Source organism: Erythrolamprus reginae, chromosome 3 (assembly GCF_031021105.1).
Source record: "Erythrolamprus reginae isolate rEryReg1 chromosome 3, rEryReg1.hap1, whole genome shotgun sequence".
NCBI lineage: Eukaryota > Metazoa > Chordata > Lepidosauria > Squamata > Dipsadidae > Erythrolamprus > Erythrolamprus reginae.
In genome coordinates, this window is record NC_091952.1 from 217,691,962 (window position 1) to 217,711,971 (window position 20,010).

The following is a 20,010-nucleotide window of genomic DNA, read 5'->3' on the forward strand; positions in this document are numbered from 1 at the left end:
TATCGGGGGTTTCAGGGGGGTCGGCTAATATAAGCCGTACCCCGAAAGTAAGACATATGTCTTACTTTCGGGGAAACACGGGGGTATTGCCGGGGGGGAGCCCGATGATGTCGCTTCCAAGCTCCCCGCGCGCCCTTCGCCTCGCCGCGGCGCCACCGCCTCTTCCCCAGCTTGGCAAAGCGAAGGACGGCGCTGGTCCGTAGCGAGCCGAGCGGGCGGCGGCTTGCAGCGAAGGCGCTCGTCCCAGCAACCGAGTCCTGCCGACGCTCGGCTGCAAGCGGCCAGCGAGGCCGACCAGCTCCGAGGCGAGCGGCCGGAGCTGCACCCTCCTTCGCCCGCCTCCTTTCCGGCAGGCAGGTGGGGCTGCCCAACTGCGCAGAGCGGCTCCTCCCCTCCAGACACACGCTTCCCCGATACGCGTCTATGGCTCCACGCGTGCATGCCGCTTGGAGCCCTGAGGTTGAACTTGGAAAAGGGCTCACGAGGCTCCTGTCCCGCGGCTGCCCTTCTGGACTCTGGGGAGATGCCTTCGGGAACGCGACCCTTTCAATTTTTTTCCAATGTAAGACATACCCCGAAAGTAAGACGTAGTGGGGCTTTTGGGGGTAAAAAGAAAGTAAGACACTGTCTTACTTTCGGAGAAACACGGTATGTAAAAAAAACCAAGAAAATGCCAGATCATCAGAAAAAATATGTCATAATCTTCCAGACACATGTAAAACCTTATTGGATGACTCTAATAACAGAGACATTATGATCGAACAACACATTTTCATGGTGAAAGATAAGATTTGTCAACTACACCCTTACATTTTGAGTGTGAAAATGTGATAATTCTTATAAATTAAAATAACTTGAAGTATTTTCTGAATTTAAGTTTAGTTTTTCAAATAGAGGAAAATAAAGTTATCACTAGTAGACAGAAAACTTAATAACTACATTTGCAAAGGATATACAGTATAAAGAACCACTGTTTGGCATTCATTTGCACGTTATATAACACTGGAAAATAACATCTCATTTTCTGTTGTAGTAAAAAAAAAAGTAAAGTAAACATTAGGAATAAGTATTGAAAATGAAAGTTGGAATTACTATACTATTATATAAACCTCCCGAAAGTTTAGTTTATAATATGACGTACACTTCGTGTTACCACATATCAAAAAGATTTTATAACTGGAAAAGGATACATTTAGGGGGAACTGTAGTTCAAGAAAAGGATAAGAGATTACTAAGTAGCTAAATAGTGTGTGGAATATTTAACATATAATGAGCAAATTCATATGTCAGGAAAAGATCAATTTATAAATCCGTAAAATACATTGAATATATTTGTCACATGTTTTTGCTGAATTTTTGAAAATTAAGGGAGACTAGGATAGATCTATTTCGGCCTTATTTTGGCCTCATCAGCTAGCCATACCCTCACTGGGACTTGAACCTGCAACCTTTGCCTTGTAAGGCAGAGAATTAACCTCTAGGCTACAGTATCCAATCCTTTCAGCTCTGTACCAGGGAAGGGTTACATTTTGTGTCGAATCACCCTGGTGTATTGAAGGAACATCACAGCTCCTTATTTGCCTCTCGGCCCAACCCAGGGCCATTTCCAAGGCAGTTAATTTTATTGATAGCCGACAATTCTATCTATATGTGTCACATGTTTTTTTGCTGAATTTGAAAATTAAGGGAGACTAGGATAGATCTATTTCGGCCTTATTTTGGCCTCATCAGCTAGCCATACCCACTGGGACTTCATATATATAGTGGGTATGGCTAGCTGATGAGGCCAAAATAAGGCCGAAATAGATCTATCCTACTCTCCCTTAATTTTCAAATTCAGCAAAAAAAAAACCCAACAACATGTGACACACACACATACACATATATATATATTCAAGTATTTTGATAAAAAATGTACTTCTGACTATAATTTAAGAATGTTATGTAAATATTTTTCTGCTTCCACAATGTTTATATATACTGTGTATATATATGTTTTTGATTCTGATTATTTCTTGAAATATATCTGTAAAGCTATTTCTGTTATTAATTGCCTTAAATATGGTTTTATTTATATATTTTGTGCCTCATCTGGAAATTATTTGTGTTATTATGTATTACTTAGTATTTGCTTGAGGGACACCAATAATTTGAGAAATATTTATAGTATTTTAAAATAAAGTAATAAAACAGAAAAAGACAAAGAAGAAAAAGATATATACAGTTATTAATTTTGTTCAAGCTAAAACTACATTAAAATATTGCATTCTGGGGAGTCTTGTGAAAACAGCAATGGATTTTCAGTTGATAACCCAATAACAAATAAACAATTTCTGAAATCCATTACCACAGGATGTAAGATAGTTATGAGTTCATAGGGCATTCAAAATGATTAGCTATATTAATAGAAGACATGACTATCAACAGCTGTTTTCTATGATAGCTAAAAAGGGAACTTCCGTGTTGTAAAGAAATATATGTAATTAGCAGATGTTGGAGACAAACCTCGGGGGACATTTCTCATCTCAATGTGCATTGGAAAAAATACCTGAAGAATGTCTTATATCATTCTGAAAATATATGAAGAGTCTCTAGACTCGCACTTTATTCAGATTGGAACACACACCTTTATGTGTGAACAACTCTTCATATTTTGAATTTTAAAATGCCAGCAGAATATTCATGTTTTTACTATAGAAAGAAGGGAATTAATCTTTCCATTGTCACGATGAGGCATGCAAAATTGAATAACCACAATTTTTAAATAATTTTTATTATAAAATAATTTGGAACATTAGTGTATTTTGGAGCAGACAAAAATAATTTTGGAACAAACAAAAGCAATGGAGATCAATTAAATGTATTCATACCTGATCATAGCTAGCTTCAGTCGGGCTTCCAATTCCATGAAAAATTCTTTTTACAGGAGACAGAATCAAATAGATAATGCATTCTCTGCCATTCTATCACTATAATATATCTGTAACAGAATAATAAATAATATTTGGGTAAGATCAGAGCAGTACAATAATTCCAAAAGCAGAAGGTGTATTTTTAATAGCTTCATACCTGCCACAAATGGAAAAATGAGAAAATTGGCAAATAAACTTAACAGAATGACTTCATAAATTCTTTAACTCACAAAGATTAGTAAGAAGTATTGAAATATATTTATAATTTTAAACAAATAAATTTAATCTGACCACACTGGTGGAAGTAAATAAACTGGTATTATTTTTAATCAGCTATTCTTTCCAATAGTTCGTTTTAAATGTTTGCTTGATGGCTGATTTAAAACAATCTTGCCATCCAACTCCCTTGTAAGAAAAAAATGTATTGGGATATCTAGAGAGCTAGGGAGAACTATACCTAGAGAACTTTAACGTCACAGAGCAAGCGAAAACTGGTCTGATTTGTAGACTGGAGTGTCAATATATTATGGTCATCATATTTTCTTGGAAAAAATAAACTGAAAAGGGCTCTAGCTCTGCTAAAAACTCTAAAAGAGGTTGATAAGAATAAAAAGCTATTTATGTTCATCACTTTGCTTTACATGTCATTATTTTAAAATGCATATTGCCCCCCCGAAGCGGAGTAAAGACGCTGAGACGTATTGTGGATTAAATAAGGGTCATTTTATTAAATCAACATGAATTTAAATAAATTTGAATACGTAAATTTAAATATTTAAATTCAAACATGAACTAAAGACCTGCAGAGGCCAAAACTAACGAGGCGGAAATTCCTACCAGAAAATTCCTTGGCAACATTGGGCAAAACCTCCTTGCTGAACCAGGTGAAGGTAGCCACCTTCACCTGGATCCAAACCACGCCCCTTCGTCGTGTGGGAGGAGTTCACCCTCCAATCCCCGTGGGAAATTAGATCCGGTGATTCCCATGGACATCCTCTCTCCAATCCCCGATGTTGTTCCAACCTCTAGTTCCTGGAGAGAGGCGGTCCATCACCCTTTAAAGGATGCCCAAAGGAGCATGCGCAGTCGCTTCTACCGTGTTTCCCCGATAGTAAGACCCCCCCGATTGTAAGACATATGGGGGGTTTCAGGGGGGTCGGCTAATGTAAGCCATACCCCGAAAGTAAGACATATGTCTTACTTTCGGGGAAACACGGGGGTTACGTTACGCTTGCTTTTGCCGTCCGCTGGCCGCTTCTGCAGTCACTTTCTGCCTTCGCTGGAGCCGGCTGTGATTTCATACTCTGCTTGGAGAGGTAGCCTCCTCTGCCACTCCTGTCTTGTTTGCCTTCGGACCCCAAAATACCCCCCCACGCCCTTTTCCATGGACGCGCAGTCCCAATCCCCCTGCCAGCCCGCAGGGGGGGGGGCGGGGAGGCGCCGGCAGTAGAAGGCGCTGCCCCCGCCCGCCCGATCCGCTCTCTCTCCTCTTCCGCGGAAAGGCAAAGGGCGCGCCCCGCCGCTTAGGCTTTTGCTGCTTCTGGAGGGGTGGGCGCCGATCCCCCCCTTCCAGGAGCAGCAAAAGCCTAAGCGGCGGGGCGCGCTTTTTGCCTTTTGATTCCGATGCTTAGGCTTTTGCTGCTGGGGGGGGGTTGGCGGTGCCCCCGCCTGCCCGATCCGCTGCCTCTCATCTTCCACCAAAAGGCAAACAGCGCGCCCCGCCGCTTAGGCTTTTGCTGCTTCTGGAGGGGTGGGCGCCGATCCCCCCCCTTCCAGGAGCAGCAAAAGCCTAAGCGGCGGGGTGCGCTTTTTGCCTTTTGACTCCGATGCTTAGGCTTTTGCTGCTGGGGGGGGGTTGGCGGTGCCCCCGCCCGCCCGATCCGCTGCCTCTCCTCTTCCGCGGAAAGGCAAAGGGCGCGCCCCGCCGCTTAGGCTTTTGCTGCTTCTGGAGGGGTGGGCGCCGATCCCCCCCCTTCCAGGAGCAGCAAAAGCCTAAGCGGCGGGGCGCGCCCTTTGCCTTTTGGCTCCGATGCTTTGCTGCTCGTGGGGGGGGGGTTTGGCGGTGCCGATGCCAAATGCTTTCCCTCCGTGGTGGGGGGTGCAGGGCAGGCACAGTCAGCCCCAGGAGACAAAGAGAGAATGAGAGAAAGGAAAGAGAGAGAAAGGGAGGGAGAGAAGGAAAGAGTGAGAGATAGAAAGGATAGAGAGAAAGAGGGAATGAGAGAAAGGAAAGAGAGAGAAAGGGAGGGAGAGAAGGAAAGAGTGAGAGATAGAAAGGATAGAGAGAAAGAGGGAATGAGAGAAAGGAAAGAGAGAGAAAGGGAGGGAGAGAAGGAAAGAGTGAGAGATAGAAAGGATAGAGAGAAAGAGGGAATGAGAGAAAGGAAAGAGAGAGAAAGGGAGGGAGAGAAGGAAAGAGTGAGAGATAGAAAGGATAGAGAGAAAGAGGGAATGAGAGAAAGGAAAGAGAGAGAAAGGGAGGGAGAGAAGGAAAGAGTGAGAGATAGAAAGGATAGAGAGAAAGAGGGAATGAGAGAAAGGAAAGAGAGAGAAAGGGAGGGAGAGAAGGAAAGAGTGAGAGATAGAAAGGATAGAGAGAAAGAGGGAATGAGAGAAAGGAAAGAGAGAGAAAGGGAGGGAGGGAGAGAAGGAAAGAGTGAGAGATACGGTAGAAAGGATAGAGAGAAAGAGGGAATGAGAGAAAGGAAAGAGAGAGAGAGAGAAAAAATAAGAGAATGAGAGAGAGAGAGAGAGAAGGATGGGTTCACCACCTATGGTAATGGGTTGTTGTTGTTGTTAATAATAATAATAATAATAATAATAATAATAATAACAATAACAACAACAACAACAACAACAACAATAATAATAATAATAATAATAATAATAATGTTATTATTCACATTCTCACAGCAGTAAGAATCACACTAGCACAATACTGGAAATGAGGGGTACCAACCAAAAACGTAAAAAAAGATTTTGGAATGTTTGGAACTAGACAAATTGACATTAGAATTGAAAGAGAAAGATTTAGAATACTGTATTATGAAACTTGGAACTTAATGTATGAGTGGCTTCAAAGAAGGAAATAAAATAGGTTTTTTTGCCCCTAGACATGAGCGCTTCCGGTTCCAGTGGTAAAAGGAGGAGTTACACCGTGGAGTATAAAAAAGCGATTGTCGAAGAATCTTGGGGCAAAAATGTAGTGCAGTTCTGCAAGGAGAAAATGTTGGATCACCGACTGGTCCGAAAATGGCGTGCAGAATACACTAACCTGAGTGAAAAAGTGGAGAGCGGAATGGCTAAAAAGCGCAAGATTGGATGTGGTCGGCAACCAATGTATACAGAGCTGGAAAGCCTGGTCTCTGAGTGGGTTGCAGACAGGAGAGCAAAGACATTGGTGGTAACCAGGGCTCAGATTCAGGAATATGCCCTTGCAGTGTCGCCACAGTTTGACATTTCCCCTGAACAATTCAAGGCATCACAGCACTGGGTGGATAACTTTCTTGAACGCAATGACCTGTCTTTGAGAAGATCCACAACCCTATTTAGATTGGAAGATGCTGAGATTGTTAAACGTGCATTAGCCTACAAGAAGTTTGTGGATGACATTGACTTCTCTAAATACAGTCTTTGCAACATGATCGCCATGGATGAAACTGCCGTGTTCATGGGCCAAGCAGCTCAAACCACCATTGATCAACGAGGTGCCTCCGCAGTGTACGTTCCCTCCACCGCTTATGAAAGTGCATGTGTCACCTGCATTTTGACGATTCGTCTGGATGGCACTAAAGCAACACCGCTACTCATTGCAAAGGGCAAGAAGGAGAAGATTGAGCGGGTTTCTGGCATTTATGTGCTGGAAACTGAAAAAGCCTGGGCCACACAAGATGTTATAAGAAAGTGGCTTGATTTAATGCTGCCACTTGTAATGCGCGGGAACAAAAGAGGGATGCTGATCTGGGATGCAGCCAGCACACACCGCGCCAAAACCATGAAAAACTTCCTTCATGAGCGGAGAATCGACCAAATCATGATTCCTGCAGGGATGACGGCTTATCTTCAGACTCTCGATATCGCCATTAACAAGCCGTTCAAGGACTATCTGCGTGTGGAAATCAATGACTACATTGAAAACCGAATGGGGAGAAATGTACGTGGGAACTTTGTGAAGCCCAGACTGCCAGAGATTGTTAACTGGGTGAAGAATTCTTGGAATAAGATCACTAACACCTGCGTTGCAAATGCACTGCGAGCTGGCTACCTGGACAAAGCCTGCTCATTTCAGGACAGTGCCGTTGCTACCCATGAGAAATATGGGCCAATGATTCGGCAAGAAATGTCGTCCCGAGAGTCCCAAGAAAATCCACAGGAACCTAAGAGTGTGGATGTTTATGATGATATTCCTGAGGATGATGACATGGTTGTCATGGAATAAATCTGTTTTATCTTCCAGTATTCCACTGTTCGTTCTTACCATTTTTCATTGTTTTACATGTTATGCAATGTTGTAACAAGACATTCTTGGCACTTCCTTTTATAAAACTGTTTTGTGGTGAATACAATACTGTTCAGGTTGTTAATAAATGTTAATTTTATGATTACAACAAAAAATTCGACAATTTTTTTCCAATATAAGACATACCCCGAAAGTAAGACATAGGGGGGCTTTTGGGGGTAAAAAGAAAGTAAGACGCTGTCTTACTATCGGGGAAACACGGTAATTGCCCATTTCCGCCCCAACCTGCCAAACCCCAGTGACCAACGGGAGGCCTATACTGATATCTAAGTGCGCCGCACCCCCTAACCAATCCAGCCCGCACCGTCAGTGTGGAATAGGCAAAAAAACGTCCGCCTCTAAAGGGGAGGCTGCAAAAAATTCCTATTCGGCCCCAAGGCGACCTCCATAGGACACACTGTTGATAGCGGAGGGTGGGCGGCATAGTTCCCTCTAAGCTGAGCAGTGAGCAATCGCTCACTTAAAAATCATCATCAACTCAGAGTTTTTCAAACCTGCCCAGAAGCCGAGAGGGAAAGAGTGAGAGGGAAGGAGAGAGAGAGGAAGAGAGGAAGAGAGAGAAACAGATAGAAAAAAGAGAGGGAGGAAAAGAAAAAGAAAAAGAATGGGAGTAAGGAAGAGAGAAAGAAAATCAAAATCTAGTTTGAAACTAGCTCAACTATTTAAGTGGCATTTTGATATTGATAGAGTTGCCCTATTATGAGCTCACTGTTATACACACACAGTACAGTATTTTATTTTGAAATTCTCTGAAGCAAAACAGGGTGGGTTTTTTGTTTGTTTGTTTGTTTGTTTATTTATTTAATATTTCTGTGCCGCCCAGTCCCAAAGGGACTGCCGCTCAGACACTATACTTTTCCGCCCACCCCCCAAAAAAATTAGAGAGAACACTGGTGGGCGGGTGTTCGCTTCCAGAGCCAGGAGCAAGAGGGGGAGGTCCTATTCGATCTCAGACCTCCTCCGGACCAGCAGGCAGTGCGCTTCCCTGGCGCGCTGCCAGAAGCCGAACTTCTGGGTTCCAAAGGAACCCGGAAGTTCGAAGCTCAAAAGAGCTGCCGTCAGCGTCCCCCTACTCCGTAGGCAATTTCGGCTGGCGGTTTAAGCCGCTGGTCGTGCATTTCTAATAAATATATGTAAAATAAAACAGTATATGTAAGGCATTTATTTATTTATTTTATTTAAAGACAATTCAATATTTTTCCATATTTTTCAGAAGAATGTGGTACTATTTGTACAATAAATGACCAAAATAAAGGGGAAAACTGAATTTTTGAAAAATAAATAAATCTAAAGATTGAAATTAAGAATTATTCTTTATAAATAAAGGACATATAGTGACTGTACAATATATGTACGCTATAACATAGCTGATAGGGAGGTATATAAAATGAGACAGAAGGAGGCGAAACAGATAATATATGCTGCTAAAGCCTCAAAAGAGGAAGAAATTGCCAAATCTGTAAAGAAGGGGGATAAAACCTTCTTCAGATATATTAATGATAAGAAGAAGAAAAACTGCGGCATCACGAAGCTTAGTACCGGGAATAATACATGCATTAATGGGAATAAGGAGATCGCTGACCATTTCAATAGCTACTTCTGTTCAGTTTTCTCAAAAGACACCTTACAAAATAATACTATAGAGGGATATAGCATTGCTTCCAGCTGTACGGATTCAGCTCCAGTGATCTTAGAAGCCGATGTCTTAGAAGAACTTGAACGATTAAAGATAAATAAGGCAATGGGTCCAGATGGCATCCACCCCAAGTTCCTGAGGATTGGAGAATGGCCAGTGTTGTGCCTATTCACAAGAAGGGCAGTAGAGAAGAAGCTGGTAACTACAGGCCAGTTAGCTTGACATCAGTTGTAGTTAAAATGATGGAGACTCTACTCAAAAAGAGGATAAATCAGCACCTAAAAAACAATAACTTATTAGACCCAAATCAGCATGGCTTTACTGAAGGCAAATCATGTCAGACTAATCTCATTGATTTCTTTGACTATGTCACAAATGTGTTGGATGAAGGTGGTGCCATGGATATTGCCTACCTGGACTTCAGCAAAGCCTTTGATACGGTTCCACATAAAGAGCTGATAGATAAATTAGTGAAGATTGGACTTAATCCCTGGATAGTTCAATGGATTTGCAGCTGGCTGAAGCGTAGACATCAGAGAGTTATTGTTAATGGCGAGTATTCTGAGCAGAGTCAGGTTACAAGTGGTGTGCCACAAGGATCTGTTCTGGGTCCTATTCTTTTTAATATATTTGTGAGTGACATAGGGGAAGGTTTGGTAGGGAAGGTTTGCCTATTTGCCGATGACTCTAAAGTGTGCAATAGGGTTGATATTCCTGGAGGCGTCTGTAATATGGTAAATGATTTAGCTTTACTAGATAAATGGTCTAAGCAATGGAAACTGCAGTTTAATGTTTCCAAATGTAAAATAATGCACTTGGGGAAAAGGAATCCTCAATCTGAGTATTGTATTGGCAGTTCAGTGTTGGCAAATACTTCAAAAGAAAAGGATTTAGGGGTAGTGATTTCTGACAGTCTCAAAATGGGTGAACAGTGCAGTCAGGCGGTAGGGAAAGCAAGTAGGATGCTTGGCTGCATAGCTAGAGGTATAACAAGCAGGAAGAGGGAGATTACGATCCCACTATATAGAATGCTGGTGAGACCACATTTGGAATACTGTGTCCAGTTCTGGAGACCTCACCTACAAAAAGATATTGACAAAATTGAACGGGTCCAAAGACGGGCTACAAGAATGGTGGAAGGTCTTAAGCATAAAACGTATCAGGAAAGACTTAATGAACTCAATCTATATAGTCTGGAGGACAGAAGGAAAAGGGGGGACATGATCGAAACATTTAAATATATTAAAGGGTTAAATAAGGTCCAGGAGGGAAGTGTTTTTAATAGGAAAGTGAACACAAGAACAAGGGGACACAATCTGAAGTTAGTTGGGGGAAAGATCAAAAGCAACATGAGAAAATATTATTTTACTGAAAGAGTAGTAGATCCTTGGAACAAACTTCCAGCAGATGTGGTAGATAAATCCACAGTAACTGAATTTAAACATGCCTGGGATAAACATATATCCATCCTAAGATAAAATACAGAAAATAGTATAAGGGCAGACTAGATGGACCATGAGGTCTTTTTCTGCCGTCAGACTTCTATGTTTCTAAACTGAAGTAGAACTTTTATTTCGCCCTATACAGTGATCCCTCGATTTTCACGGTCTCGATTTTCGCGAAACGCTATACCACGGTTTTTCAAAAAATATTAATTAAAAAATACACCACGGTTTTTTTGCTATACCACGGTTTTTCCCACCCGATGACGTCATACGTCATCACCAAGAGTCACTTCTCTGTCTCTTTCTCTTTCTTTCCTGTCATTCTCTGCTTCAATCATTTTCTCATTTCTCTTTTTTTCTCCCCTTTTTTCTATCATTTCTCTCTCTCTTCCTTCCACTCTTCTCTCTCTCTTTCTTCCTCTCTCTCACTCTCTTCCTTCCTTTCTCATCTTTCTTTCTCTCTCTCTTGCCTCTTCCTCTCTCACACTCTCTTCCTCCCTCTCTCATCTCTTTCATTCCTTCTCTCTCTTTCTCTATCTCTCCCCCTCTTGCTCTCGAGCGGCCGGGCGAAGGGCGGGTGGCCGGGCGAAGGGCGGGTGGCCGGGCGAAGGGCGGGCGAAGGGCAGGCAAGCAGCGGGTGGCCGGGCGAGCAGCAAGGGAACGGCGGGTGGCCGGGCGAGCAGCGAGGGAGCGGCGGGTGGCCGGGCAAGCAGCGAGGGAGCGGCAGGTGGCCGGGCGAGCAGCGAGGGAGCGGCGGGTGGCCGGGTGAGCGGCAAGCGAGCGGGCGAGCGAACGGGTGAGCGGCGAGCGAGAGAGTGGCCGGGTGAGCGAACGGGCGAGAGAGCGGCCGGGCGAGCAGCGAACGGCGGGCGAGCAGGTGCTGGGGGGGCGGGGGCAGCCGACATTCAAAGCAATCTTTGTCGGCTTCCGCACTTTCATCGCTCCCCGCCTCCACCATCTGCGCATGCGCGGCCATGGAAAAAAGGGCGCGCATGCGCAGATGGTGTTTTTACTTCCGCACCACTATATCGCGGATAATCGATTTTCGCGGGAGGTCTTGGAACCTAACCCCCGCGAAAATCGAGGGATCACTGTATTTGATGCCTTTTTTTGCTTCCTTCACATGCTCTCCCCCATCATATTTATACTATGTAGACAAGCTAAATTGTATTTACATTTTTTCAGTTCTTCCTGTTCCTTATAAAAAATATGTTGCCTGTTTCCTTCACAGTCTTTTTAATAAGTGCTCCCAAATCACTGAAGTTTCTTTTTACCAAAATATTTTTACAACGTTCTTTTTACTTTCAGTCTTTCTAAAACAAGTACTTTATAATTTATCAGTTATTTAATAATTTCCGTTTATTACTCAACAACAGTTGCATCTCTATTATATATGTGTATATAATGTCTGTATGTGACAAAGTTGCTCTGAAAATACAAACCTTTATTCAGTGATTTAAAACTGATTATGTCTAACAGATACGCCTTTGAACTATGACTTGTTTTTTTGTACTAAAATTCCTTCTTGGTTCCCACTCAGTGACATGAAATATAATCTAGAGGCCCCCCTTCCAAGCAATGTTTCTGTTGCCAAGATATCAGATTTTCCCAGTACCCAAAAGGCAGTATTTTGCTGCTGAAAACAACAATCTTTTAAAGTTGTTATAAAATACAGTTTAGTTTGTGTATCTTAAAAAAAACAACTTTGTGTTCATTTCAAAATTTCAATTAAGTACTAAAAGCTTATTTTTAATTTTATTTATTTATTTGAGCCTGAAAATTAGTGGAATCTATTAGACCCACATCTGTCTTGTATAGCAATTAAAGGACACAAGTTTTATTATACTTGAGAAAAACAATGCATTTCACCAAAGTCAAAGAAGGAAAGCAGCTATTGAAATGTAGAATTTAAGAGAGAAGGGAACCACAAGCAATTATCTGGATTTTTTTCATTTCTGAAAAATTTCAGAGAAAAGTACTTAAAACACACATTCACTTTCTGGTATGCTAGAAAGACAGATACAACAGGTTTTTTTTAATTATTACTATTATTAGAGTTTGAAGGACCTTTCAGGTCATCTAGTCCAACCCCCTGCTGGTACAGGAGACCCTACATCACACTAGTCCAATAGCAGTCTAGTCTTTTCTTGAAGGTCACTAGTGTTGGAGCATTCACTACCTCTGCGGGCAAGCCATTCCACTGGTTGATCTCTCTCACAGTCAGAAAGTTCCTCCGTATTTCCAAGTTGAATCTCTCCTTGGACAGCTTCCAACCATTGCTCCTTGTCTGGCTCTCTGGTGCTTTGGAAAATAATGGGTTCTCCTCCTCCCTGTGGCAGCCTCTCAAGTATTTGTAGACTGCTATCATGTCCCCCTGGACCTCCTCTTTGCTAGACTATCCATGCCCAATTCCTGCATTATGGTTGCTCTCTTCTGCACTTTTTCTAGATGTCTCTTTTGTAGTGTGGTGACCAAACTGAATGCAGTACTCTAGGTGTGGTCTAACTAGTGTATAATAGAGTGGTATTGTCTTGACTTGGAGTGTATTCCTCTGTTTATGCAGCTTAAGATTGTGTTGGCTTTTTTAGCCGCCGCTGCAGATTGTTGGCTCATGATGATGATGATGATGATGATTATTATTATTATTATTATTATTATTTAGATTTGTATGCCGCCTCTCTCCAAAGACTCGGAGCGGCTCACAACAGCAAAGCACAGTACAAATCCAATGATTAAAACAGTTAAAACCCTTAATATAAAAACAGCCATACATCCCAAACAAACCATACATAAAACGGAACGGCCAGGGGGAATCAATTAGTTTGTTGTCCACTAAGACTCCAAGATCTCTCTCACATTCACTGCTGTTGAGAGTGTTTTTGCCCAGTTTGTATGTGTCTTTTGGGTTTTTCTTATCTAGATGAGTGCAACAGTGCAAAACCTTAACACAGTGCAGATATTTGCTGTTATTTGTATTTCAAACAGCAGCCACTTCTGCAGTAAGAAAAATGTGTTCTTGTGATTGATTGAGGAATCAATGGTGGTGAGCTATCCAGGGTTGTGGTTTTAATCTAAGACTTTATATAAATATGTAAATTCCGTGTATATTTTTATTTTATTTGGGAGCAATTTGGCCCAATCACTTCTATGCATGTTTGAAATGTAGGCTTGCCACCAAGATATGTGGGATCAGGGCATCTCTCCTATGATGAAATAGTGTCCCATTTCCAGGAAATGAAAGGGATCTAAACTCCCATAATGTCCCTGTTCTCTATTATAGACTTTCCTTAGAGAAAAGATTGGTTCCATCATTAAAAACCTTTCAAATTATTTTAGAGATTTTCGGGATGAATCATGACATCATCAAGTTTGTGTTAATTTGGAATTTAACAGCCTGTGCTTTCATCCTTGGATTTCAGAATATTAAATAGCACTCAGCTTTTCAATGGCTCAGGGAACTAAAGGTTTTTCAGATGGTGACATCAACTGATTTGCCCATTCATCTAAGGGCATCACAAAGATGGATATAAGAATACAGAAAAAGGGCCACACTGATGAATAGAATATAATATAATTTTATTGGCCAAGTGTGATTGGACTCACAAGGAATTTGTCTTATGCTTGTCTTGTGCCTATGCTCTCAGTGTACACAAAAGAAAAGATAAATTTGTCAAGAATCATAAGGTACAACACTTAATGATAGTCTGGGTACAAATGAGCAATCAAATCATATTAGGAACCAGTCAATATAAATCGTAAGGATACAAGCAATAAAGTTACAGTCACACAGTCATTTGTGTATAGATATGATGTATAGAAGTTTTGCAGAAGCAAAAGGTTTTCCCTGCCCTGTCATTATCAACTCAGGTGTGTCGTGATCATCTCTGATTCTTAGCTGAGGGAAATTGTGTTGCCGAAAAGACACTTCCATCATCACTTGATCAGCATGAAAATGGAACGCAATAACCTTCCCGCCAAAACGGTGCCTATTTATTCCTCCACATTTGCATGCTTTCAAACTGCTAAGTTGGCAGGAGCTGGAGCAAATAACAGGAGCTCACTCCATCACGTGATTGTATTGTATTTTTATTGTATTTATTAGATTTGTATGCTGCCCCTCTCCAAAGACTCGGGGCGGCTAACAACAATAAAAAAGACAGTGTGAACAAATCTAATATTAAAAATAATCTTAAAAACCCCAATTTAAAGAACCAATCATACATACAAGCATACCATGTATAAATTCTATAAGCCTAGAGGGAAGGGAAAATTTCAATTCCCCCATGCCTGACGACAGAGGTGGGTTTTAAGGAGCTTGCGAAAGGCAAGGAGGGTGGGGGCAAGTCTGATATCTTGGGGGAGCTGGTTCCATAGGGTTGGGGCCGCCACAGAGAAGGCTCTTCTCCTGGGTCCCGCCAAATGACATTGTCCTTGATCCTTGGATCTCAAGCCTGGGCTGTCAGCTTTCCAGCTGACAAGCCCAGCATCTTAACCTGCTGAGACATTTCACCACATATTGCAGCCACATAATAAGAAATAAACAAACAAATAAATAAATAACCATATTTTAATCTGAAAGAGTTTCAAAAAATGAACCAAGAACATGGCACAAATTCTATCTAAATTAGGCATAAAGTTAATTTTGCCCCAATACGCAAAGTGGGGGGTTTTTTTTCTGCATGCCAGATACTTGATTTCAGAATTTGTGTACCGAGATCCATTGTCCCTCGGAGAAAGTAATTCTTCAATCTCTGTGGTAACCCAAATACATTAATTTTACTCAGCTGCTTTTTACTGAGGTTCTTTGAAGATTTCTCATTCACAATCTAAAAAGGCGAAGGGGTTCAACATAATGATTTGTTGGTTTCGTTTTCTGATTTTATATTTCACTCTATCTGTTTTAGATGCTCTGCCATGTCCTGTATTTCCATATTCCTGTCCTAGAATTATGTCCAAGATGACAACTGGCAAACTAGAAGCTTAGAACAGGAACTGTAAATAAAGTCTTTCAATCTTTTACTCTTAAGCAGCCATTTATTATTTAGCTATTACATCTATTGACTGTAAATAATTAAAACATATTTTCTGTTTTATTTCAATGCATTTCTATGTAAAAATGCATTCGTCTTTCATTAAGCAGCTATCAATGAGATTAAAAATGTAATTAGGTGAAGAAATGTTCCCACACCAAAGCTTTGCTGCTCACAGTTTGAAAACACATTTCTGTCTGGTTAGATGCTTTCTTCCTTTAACAGTTATTAGTTTAAAAATTATTTTAAAAGTGATGGGTGACAGCGAAGTTCATGCACCCAACCTATGAAACATACCCTGTGTGACTCAAAACACCAGCAGGAGGTTCAGAAGGTCAGACAGAAATAAACTGTAAGAGTAAAATACCTCTATGTTGTTCAGTGCACAAATCCCAACAATTGACAACCTACTGCCATTTGTCAGGATGAAATCTGCTTAAAATTATATCTCTAATTTTTATTTATTTAAACAATGAAAAAAATCTCTAGTTTCAATGTAGTACCGCGATACTGCTTCTGATTTAAGTCAGTACTTATTAGAGAACCTATATCATTACTTAATTGGCAATATAGTTATACGGATACTCGTTTGTGAACTCTTTTGAATTGTTAATGTTTCAGTATACATATGACCTAAAACATGATCTTTTTTCCACACGTACTGAAACTCAATAAAAGACAGCTCATTTAAACAAATAAGTAGTGATGGGCGAACCCAACGGTGTTCGGGTTCGGCAAGTTCGGCCGAATTTTATAGAAAATTTGGCCGAACCTGAACCGAACCTGAACTCGAACCCGAATGGGGAATCCCTCCCATGAAGAGATTCCGGGGGCGGAGCTTTGATGTCACCGGCAGGTTGCTAAGGACGCCAAGGTGATCACTTCATGTTTATTTTTATGTGAAAGGACCGCCCTTTGCTTGCAGTGCCGCTGCGGTGTCCTTTTTTGTAAAAATAACAATGTTTATTTTTAATTTTTATTTATTTATTTTATTTATTTATTGGATTTGTATGCCACCCCTCTCTTTTTACTTGAAGACCTCCCTTTGAAGGAGCTGGGGAATCCCTCCCATGAAGAGATTCCAGGGGCGGAGCTTTGACGTCACAGGAAGGTTGCTAAGGACGCCAAGGTGATCACTTCCTGGATTCCATGGAATCCAGGAAGTGATCACCTTGGCGTCCTTAGCAACCTGCCGTTGACATCAAAGCTCCGAATGCCCGAACTTTGCCCAAACTTTGGAAAAATTTCTGGTTCATGTTCAGCATACCAAACACTGCAAAATTCGGTATGGACCCGAATTGTGCGGGTTCAGTTCGCCCATCACTACAAATAAGTCTTCTCCATTTATTCATTTGGAAAATGATTGAAAACTCATTGTGGAAAAATTATTGAACTAGTATTTCAGGCAGAAGCTAAAGTCAATCAATGAGATGATAATTCCATGCAAATGTGGGAAGACCCATTTAAAAAGCAAAATCAGGAATTCACTATCAATATCCATTCCTTACAATATAGAGATATGGAAATGTGTTACGGCTTAAACAAGGGAGAGTTTTTGAGAACTTCTGAAAAATGACAGTTGATGCTCACTAAGGTTACAAAACTATTTGCACTCTACCAGTGCACTGTATTTGAGAGGATTTTTAAACATATGATTTGGGCTTGCTATAGAGTAATTATATTTCAGACGACATTTAAACATTTATTAATATGATTCTGCCCAGAGGAATAAGATTTAAATAAAGTCATGCTCAATTATATATCAAACCTTGGAATTTATCTATGAAAACTTTTGGATTTCATGAACTTAAAGCAGAGCTAAAGCAGTGGCTGTGCTTTGGGAAAGAAGTTACTACTCAAATTGAATTACAGTTATGGTCACTTTCCATTTTTAAACTGAATTACTTGTCAATGCCATGAAGAAACTGATCAGTATGATTCTATGTGAACAGAATAATTCTGTACAGGTGAAACCTTTGTTTGAGTGATTTGCAAGATAAAGCTTTTGTAATTTGCATTATACTGTATATTTAGTATTGTTTCCTCATTAGTTTTTTTTTTCTTTTTTGGTATTTTTTACAAACATTGTGCATTTTTAATTTTACCTGTTGGTATTTTATAGTAACAAATCAAAAATATTTTGGTACTTATTTGTGTCTACCAAAAAGAGCCAGATTGGTGTAGAGCAGGGGTGTCAAACTCAAGGCCCAGGGGCCAGATCCAGACCATGGGCTGCTTAGGATCTGGCCCATAGGACTTCCTGTAACAGTGAACGACCAGTCCGCAGTGCCTCTGCCAGCGAAAATGGAGCTCAGTAGGGGTCTGTGCAGCCCTCCCAAGCTCCATATTCGCTTACAGAGGAGGCCGTTGCAGCCAGAACCCTCAGGCCTGCCACAGCCAGCCCCAATATTTATTTTTCTTTATTATTGAGATTTATAGGCCACCCAACTCCTTACGGACATGAGTGACCTTGATCTGGCCACTCCTACCCTGGTTACTCAGCCCAGCCTTCTAAGGTGAAATACAACTCTGATGCAGTCCTCAAAGAAGCCGAGTTTTATAACCCTGGTGTAGATGATAGGTTCGGGTTCGGGTTAGGAGATTTTGCCTAGATGATTTTAAATCAGTCACTTTCTCTCACTCAGCCCAACCCACATCACAGGGTTGTTGTTATAAGGAAAAGAGAAGGAAGAAAGTGTTAGGTATGTTTGCTGTCTTGAGTTAATCATAAAGTATTAAAGGTAGGATTAAATTCTAATAAATAAATTAATAAATTTTTTAACATCTGAAGTAACAATTAATTCATCCATACTTTAGTTTCTGTCTTTTCTTGAGGATTTCTATTATTTTTTAACATTCTTATCCAGTTTTTTCTTCCAGAAATATTAATCATATGACATGTTGTAAGTTTTATTATGCTTTGCTATTAGAATATGTATTCTATTATAGAATAATTGTACAGACTATGATTTTTTCTATAAGATTCACTTATTTCAACAGGACTTTCTAAAACACTCATAACATATTCTCCATTTGGGTTACAATAATAGCAAGACAAAAACTCTCTAAATTAAGATATCTGGAAACTATTATAAAGCTATTTGCAATTAATGCTAATGTGCAATAAATACCAGATGAATGCCAAAATCTTAGTCTGATTTCTCTTAATATGACATTAAAATATCTTTTAACAACCCTTATTTCCTGAAAATACTGGGGGTTTTGATTTATAGCAGAATTAGATATTTTGCTAATCTCACAAGGGAGCTGCTAATGACTCAATCCCTGTGGAATAAACGTAAAGTACAATGCAAATGCCCATATTTATGCAAGGCCACTTCCAAGATCATTAATTGTAAAAGCCTGTACATTTACATGTGATAGATAATACAATCACTGTGTCAAGAAAACATGTTTGATGATTACTCCTCAGACTCATTAATTGCTGTGTCTGCCTCACACTGCTGAGCTATTGAATCAAGGAGGAGATACAGGTACAAAGCAACTAAATACTGGCAGCGTCTTGCTAGAAAAGCTCCATGCTTGAAAAATCTCCAACTCAGCAATCTCCAACTCAGCGAGAGCAGTCATGGGCTTCCCCAAATATGCCCATGTTACACCAACACTCCGCAGTCTGCATTGGTTGCAGATCAGTTTCCGGTCACAATTCAAAGTGTTGGCTATGACCTATAAAGCCCTTCATGGCACCGGACCAGATTATCTCAGAGACCGCCTTCTGCTGCACGAATCCCAGCGACCAGTTAGGTCCCACAGAGTGGGCCTTCTCCAGTCAACTAAACAATGCCGTTTGGTGGGACCCAGGGGAAGAGCCTTCTCTGTGGCGGCCCCGGCCCTTTGGAACCAACTCCCCCCAGAGATTAGAATTGCCCCCATCCTCCTTGCCTTTCGTAAACTTCTTAAAACCCACCTCTGCCGTCAGGCATGGGGGAACTGAGATATTCTTTCCCCCTAGGCCTTTACAATTTACGCATGGTATGTCTGTATGTATGTCTGTTTTTTATAATAAGGTTTTTTAAAGTTATTTTTGTATTGGATTGGATTGCTACATGTTGTTTTATCATTGTTGTTAGCCGCCCTGAGTCTACGGAGAGGGGCGGCATACAAATCCAATAAATAAATAAATAAATAAATGAATGAATGAATGAATGAATGAATGAATGAATGAATAAATAAATAAATAAAGTGTAAAATGGGTTTAAATCTTTTTTATAATACACAAATGCAGAAACAAAATGAATACTCTCAGATGTATGAAAAAGTTCCAAGTTACCCGTTTGGAGCTACAAGTTAGCTAGAAGAAAACTGATGACATTGCATGAGTTAGAGCAGTGTAGTTAGGGATGATCATAGGAACAGGCAGGAGCTGCAAGCCGAGAAGCCCCGTCGCCCGGCTGTCAGCTTTGCAAAAGAGCTGCGGAGCTGTCAGACGGTCGGGAGGCTCAAATGG

At 40.9% G+C, this 20,010-nt stretch overlaps 1 long non-coding RNA gene across 1 annotated transcript in view; it reads right to left on the minus strand.

Annotated features, from left to right (window-relative positions):
- LOC139165048 (uncharacterized) overlaps positions 1 to 20,010 on the minus strand; it is a 213,169-nt gene that overhangs the window by 125,295 nt on the left and 67,864 nt on the right. The window contains exon 3 of the long non-coding RNA XR_011558734.1: positions 2,871 to 2,980. This is a non-coding gene — a long non-coding RNA (uncharacterized lncRNA). The remainder of the gene's footprint in view (positions 1 to 2,870; positions 2,981 to 20,010) is intronic.